Genomic DNA, 6,760 nt, shown 5'->3' on the forward strand with positions numbered 1-6,760 from the left:
GGTTCGTTATAGGATCAACAATGTAGCATATGTAAGACAAAACTCAAAAATAAACGGTATCAGTTTAGTTTGTTAAAAAAGCGAACCTACAAAAATCGGAACATATAAAAATTATTTGATTATTAAAAGAAAGAGTAAATGGTTATTTTAATCCCTAAGGTTTGTCTCAAATTGTCATTTTAGTCAAAAATAGTTTTTTTTCCTCCTCTGGATACCTGACTTTTCCCATTTGTTGTCATTTTGATTATCTTGCATAACTCCATCCAAAATACTCAATTAAGTCAAGGCGTATTTTGGTCACTTTACAATTATATTTTGTTTTTGCAATTTTCATCTGATCTCTTTTTAAAATATTTATTTTCTTTTAATTATGTATATATTTATATTATATATATTAATATACACTAGTCGTTTACCCGCGCGATGCGGCGGGAAACATATCACTTAGGTTGGTAAGTTTAGGGCTATATACGGGGCGGTTCGGTTTTGAGCCATAACCAAAACCAAATTCGCTATGCAACGGAAAACAAAACACTTGTTAATAATTTTAATGGTGTGCATGAGAAGGTTCAGTTCAGTTCAGGTGGGTCAGAACTAAAATTTAAATTTCCGGTTAAGGTACTTCAAAACCGGCGGGGTTACAAATCATGACGCGGTACTCGTTTTTTGTTAGTTTATCAATCATCTTGTGATATATTGCTTACTATTTCTATTGGCTTTTTTTATTCGTAACATTGGTACGTCATGAGCTTTATAGATAATAATTAAATAATTAAAAAAAATCATACATTCGAAACAGTACAAGGAATCGGGTTTCATTAGACCCACTGAATCTTTTAATCAATATAAATTATTATAAATTACTAAAACACAACGCTCAGCTAAAGGAGCCAAGAGTTTTGTCTTTTAGTTCTGTTTTTTACTATATTTACTATACTACTCAACTTTAACTTTTTTAATATATGTTTAGCCTCTCTACTTTAATTATTTAGTCTCTCTACTTTTATTCTTTTTCATATTTTGCCTTTCAGTGTTTTCTCTCGCTAACGTGACGAACCAGACTGACTTTAACTGAACAATATCGTTACCGGTATCTATATTAACTGAACAAGTTTTTTTTTTTTTTTTGAAATGCCACGTAAATAAAATCTAGTTAATACTACTTCAAGTAGGGTGAAGCGTTTCTATCAACACTTCAGACTTCAGAGGCCTCATGCCTCAGACGCACTATTTTAAACCAATATTCAAGTTGTCACTTCTACTTAAACTTGTTTTGTACTGGTTACCCAGACCTCAAAATTTAACTTTGCTACATCAGACCATAAAATGCAACTATTCAACTCATACAATAGTTTCCCAAATCCCAAGTTCTTTTAAATAATCAAGAATTCTTCCATACTATTTAGCATTGTGTTCATCTTTTCTCCATGCAAATGGGCAGAATATAAATTGATTTGTTAATTAAGTTATAACATAAAGAAAGGATTCTATAGATTACAGAACAATATTCATACATTCTCTATATGAAGGCAACATAAAGAAGCACCAATAGGCTACCAAAGGCGTCAAACGTTTGCCAGCCAGCTCCGAAACCAGATATCTAGTTGCAATCTGCCATCATAAGATTAGGCAATGAGTCAAAATCGGTACTGACCGAAACATGTCACATTGGGCCGGCAGGGGCAGATATAGCTTGTAAATAGGGGTAGCCCCGCTACCCCTTAACGCTCCAGCGGTAGTGTAAATTTTGGAAAAAAAATGACGTTTTTTCGATTTCATTACTCCTTTTTTTGAAATGTTGATTTTCTAGATCCGCCATTGCAGGGCGGGCTTGGGAATATCTGCGAACACTTTCTTTTCTTTATGTATAAACAGCTAATGCATAATTGTAACTATAGAAACAATACTATTACAATTTGTTTGCATATCTATTAATAATAATAATGTTTTAGGAGGTTGCATGCACTAAATATAAACGTCAGACCACTTATAACCAGTTTGACCCATTCGACTTGTGTTCATATTAGCTATTTTTTTAATTTGGCCCATTTGAAACAAAACACAACCCAAATCGACCCATTCATAAGTAATGAATCAAATTTGCCACCTATATTTACGAAGTTTCTTCCTTTTCTATACAAAATATACCACTTGAACAGTGACATTTACCGAACCAACTTTCAACTTCGTATCATGACATAAAGATTTTAAACTAAAAAAAAAAAATTATTTCTAATGACCACAGAACTACATAGCTGTTAACACCAATCACTCATTTGAACATCATCAAATCATGCTTAAATTTCATACTATTGGTCAACAGTATATTATAAAGTTAGCAATTTTGACCCATTTACTTATGAATGAGTAGATGTGGATGATGATTTGTTCCCTAGTTCTAACTAAAAAATTTAACTGAAAGAGAAACGGGTTGAACATATTGAAATTCCTCAAAAGTGTCTTTTTGAACTCACATAGTAACCGCGCGGGGGGGGGGGGGGGGGGGGGGGGGGTGTAGGTCGACCAACCGGCCACATTTTGACTATTTAACCATCCCGCCTATTTTGACACTTGGAATGTAAAAAAAAGTTAGAAACTAACCTTCCAGACGTGTGTATCAACAGGAACAACATGATGTTGATCTAGAGAGAACAAAGCTATGCAGGCTGCAACGTTGGGGCCCACGCCAGGTAGACTCGTTAGAAACCTGAAATGGCCATAGCAAACCCACAGCCGCCACCGTCAAGTTGGGGCCCACGCCAGGTAGACGCACCAGATTGCTAAAAATGCCACATGCATTCCCCTTCTTTTTGTAATCTTCTTCTGAAAGCAGCAAATTTGCAATTCGAGGGATACATCGACTCAACTCTTCATATAAGAAGTCGTTATGAAAAGCTGCATTACTAATCTATTAAAAATAGTGGCCATGTGTTATTTACTTATTTCAACATAAACATACATATTGTTATAAAAAAAATTAGAATCCCATCTTACTGCAAAACAAGCAAACTTGCGGGTGTGTTTGTCCCTGTCAGAGCAGCGATCAACCAAGAGACTGATGATATTATACTTCGCCTATAACAGAATATTGTTAGGCCAACTGCCAACTTGACGCACGCAGTCCCTTTCGCGGCCGGTGTCATGGTACTTAAGCTAAACAAGCAGATAAAATACTTAGCAAATGGTGAAAAGTGCTTAAAAACGTTAAAAAGAGCTCTCTCATATACCCTAGGAGGAGGTAAAATCCAAGCTTCAACAGATGCTAGCTGTGTGCTAATTTTTATCCCAAACTCCTTCGCATAAGGATCCTGTCCATAAGCATTGTGTCTGAAAGTCTGCAAAAGTTAAGATACATGTAAGTGAGCCAAAGCCAGAAGAGAGTAAAACACAGAAAACGCTAATTGTTTCAATCACAATAAATAAGTTGAGTAGGAATGAATCACCTTCACAAAAAAGTTATTGTGTTAATTTGGAACTTGGGATTACAAAAACAACGTTGTTACATAATAATCAACTACTTTAATTAAAAATAATTTAGTTTTTTGAATTTTTGGTTAACAGAAGTAAAATAAAACCAAATTTAGTGCAAAAATCAGTAAATAGATTGAAATTACCACAATAGAAAAAACCAACCTTGAGAATATCCCCTTTTCTTTCCTGGGGGCGCTGACAGGTGACCTTAAGAAGAGCAGTAATATGTCGCTCATTTAGCCTCTTTGAGTACCTCTGGCCCTCTACAATCTTACAGACCTGAAAATAAACAAAACATTAGAACTCAATCACGCATTGCATGTCAAACTATCATACAAATGAATAAACCACACAAATAAAACTATATCCAAGTGATAAATTTGATCTATTTACCTATAAATGAATCGAGCTGATAAAAGTGTTGGTTGGTTGCATGCACGGCCCGACCCATTCTGGACTGCACATAAACACGGGATCATGCCCGCTCCGTTGAGTTCGATCTTCATTAAAATGTTTTCCAGTCGATCCAAAGCTGCAAAGTCCAAAGCCTTCCACCTAAAACACATCACCCAAAATTTAGATAAAAAAACACCAACTTTGACTTTATTCGCAAAAAATAAAACTATTACCCATATTGGGGTAAACCAACCGTAATTCCTTAACAACAGCATAATCTGCAAAACTTATGTTTAATAAACATGCCACAACAGTTTGGATCAATTAACATTTTCGGCCATAAGGGTTGACATATTCAGAAGGTCAGGAGTTTCCGTTGTGGAATAGCTTTTTAAAGAGTCTCGTCCTATGCAATGTTAGAAATCAATATACTTAATTATAATCTCATAAATTACATGGGTTTCAGAAAACGATGGTTATCATAAATCCGTAAATCTTTTCATAAATTTAAATTGCATATTACATATAAAAAGAAAATCGAATTACAGTTATAATTCACAAATCTCTAATAGCTTGAAACTTAATTCACCCCACGAACACTGTCACAAATATTTTTCCCCGCGTCATGCAGAAACTCATGCTCAACACAGTACTTGAATGTTTGAAATATCTAAATAGAAACCACAAAATATTGTGTACACTAAAAAGATCTTAGCTTTTCAAAAATGAGGCTACAGATTGTACCAGTCATGGTTTGATTGTTAATTAAGACCAACTGCTTAAACAAAGGCATACATCCATAGAAAGGTTATATTATTTAACTTTTTAAGTAACTTTTAAGATAATACATCCATAAACAGATAAACTGGCTTGAAGATACTTAACCGCTTGGCAGTGTTGCCTTCCTTATTCTTCCCCTGCAAATAACAAGTAAATAAACGTTAATACACAAACAGATTCTTGAAGGTTTTTATGGACTTAGATCCGATTTTTGAATTAAACTTACCCAGCGGCAGATGTGTAGAACCTGTAGCGAGATCTGGAGCAAGAGGATATGTGAAGTAAAAAATGTAACCAGATAATTAAACTCTGAACATGTTAATATAACATAATATAGTATATATTCCTTTTGACATGGAACTCAAAACTGAAAACATACTCAAATGCTATTGTAGGGTCACCTGATGCCACTTTTATGAGTAATCAGATTCTCTTTGATGGATTCGTTTCTAATCACACCTTAAAAATCATTTAAAAATGTGTATATGTTAACATTATTATTCAATGAAATTTAAAACTCAAGTGATTAAACTAATTGATTAATTATGAATTTATGTATACTTATCAGGCGTAACATGGACCGTGTATTTTCAGAACAAAAGGTTTAGCTTGCAACTAAAATATTTGCATTTGGATCCTGGTAATAACATACATGGTAAACCATGTTGGCCTCAGTTACATGATGTAAAAAATACTTATTATTTACAGTAATAAAAGAAATTACCAGTCCAGGGGAAACAAAAAGCCTCAAACTGTAAAAATAGGATAGCCATTCTTCAAGGGACATCAGTTTACGCCTCTAGTCCTGTTCGAATAATAGAAAAAGCGAATTTTTAATACCCTCCGGTGATGTTAAAAAAGAATAAATGAATTCAACAAATTTTATATAAGCAACTTCTTGAAGTATCAAAGGAGGTGCAGCGAGTGATCTCTACCGTGGGAAAATTCCTCAGCGGATATAATTATTGCCTAAAAATTTTGTTCAATATTGTAGGAATGCAAATCTTATCAAAAGCTTTGCAAGTGCAGCTAAACTTTCACCCTGAAATCAACAATTAATCCATTCAAAACGAAACTAACGACAAATAAAGATGGGCATATGATGTTAACAGACCTTCTAAAACGGAAATCTGGATCATCATAGCCTTCAACATAGAAGAAATCACATCGCAGGTGAACCTAATGCCACAATCATCCATTAATCAATTGAAAAAAATCAAAAAATTTGTAAACAAATTAGAAGGTTCGTAAAAAAATATATAGGGTTTACAACCATGAGTTCAGAATTATGGTAGCCATCAACATAATCGAGGTCCAGAATCAGATAAACCACATAAACCATACCTAAATAGGGTAAGAGACGCACTTGAATATAACACCATCAGAGGTCCTGCAAACCTTCTAAACAATTATTAAAAAAACCCTAACTAAAATAAAAAAAATGTAACTGTAGCAAACGTTGGCCTCGAATTAGAGCTTCATTCGAGCTAATAAGCAAAAGAACACTCAAAACTTACCCCTGAAACTCCTATCAAATCCCAGTTCATCACTGCCCTTCATCCATCTTTCGATTATGAGAAAACCAATACCTCTCAGCCTCTTGTACATTTGATTGTAACCTCCTAACAGTGATTTCAGGTCGAAAATCCTTCAAGATCTGACTAATTATGCGTTTCAGTGTTTCTCCGGCATAACTTGTGGTGAATTGTGAAGAGAGAGCACATCCAATCCAGATCCAAATCCAGATCTTTGAGGGAGAGAGAAAACGAAATTGAAAAAGGGCTCTGGATTTGAAATTTGAAATGAAATTTTGGGGTTTTGTTGGCCGCCCAAAGATTGGATGAGGCGGGTTAGGGTAGAAAGGGTATTGTTGGAAATGTATAAATATATTGTGCTTTAGAGAGTTGTACTTCATGCTTGAAAGGTGTTTTCAACACATTTGTTTCCTTGCCCTTCCAATATGCTTATTAAAGTAGTATAGATATAGATATATACACTTATATAACACACATAGATACACATACACTCTCTCTCTATAATCTCTATTGTATACGCACAACAACCAATCAGCCATTACCATCTCCCGCTACCGTAACAATCACCATCTCCGGCC

The 6,760-nt window shown here is 34.5% G+C and overlaps 1 long non-coding RNA gene across 19 annotated transcripts; it reads right to left on the reverse strand.

The window, feature by feature from the left end:
* Positions 1-1,439: 1,439 nt before the first annotated feature.
* Positions 1,440-6,492, reverse strand: LOC110890386. Of its 19 annotated transcripts, none has more exons than XR_004871703.1 (16): positions 6,165-6,487; positions 5,992-6,037; positions 5,762-5,826; positions 5,583-5,689; positions 5,372-5,452; positions 5,209-5,284; positions 5,049-5,106; positions 4,874-4,906; positions 4,753-4,784; positions 4,101-4,145; positions 3,865-4,026; positions 3,634-3,750; positions 3,228-3,335; positions 2,995-3,153; positions 2,602-2,908; positions 1,440-1,611 (listed from the first exon to the last, which is right to left on the reverse strand). It is a non-coding gene; the product is annotated as an uncharacterized LOC110890386 (long non-coding RNA). The 19 variants fall into 19 exon arrangements; XR_004871702.1 differs by having other exon boundaries at positions 5,027-5,106; XR_002564464.2 differs by lacking the exon at positions 5,209-5,284 and having other exon boundaries at positions 6,165-6,486.
* Positions 6,493-6,760: the final 268 nt, after the last annotated feature.

This window comes from Helianthus annuus, chromosome 11 (assembly GCF_002127325.2).
Source record: "Helianthus annuus cultivar XRQ/B chromosome 11, HanXRQr2.0-SUNRISE, whole genome shotgun sequence".
In the NCBI taxonomy this organism is placed as follows: domain Eukaryota; kingdom Viridiplantae; phylum Streptophyta; class Magnoliopsida; order Asterales; family Asteraceae; genus Helianthus; species Helianthus annuus.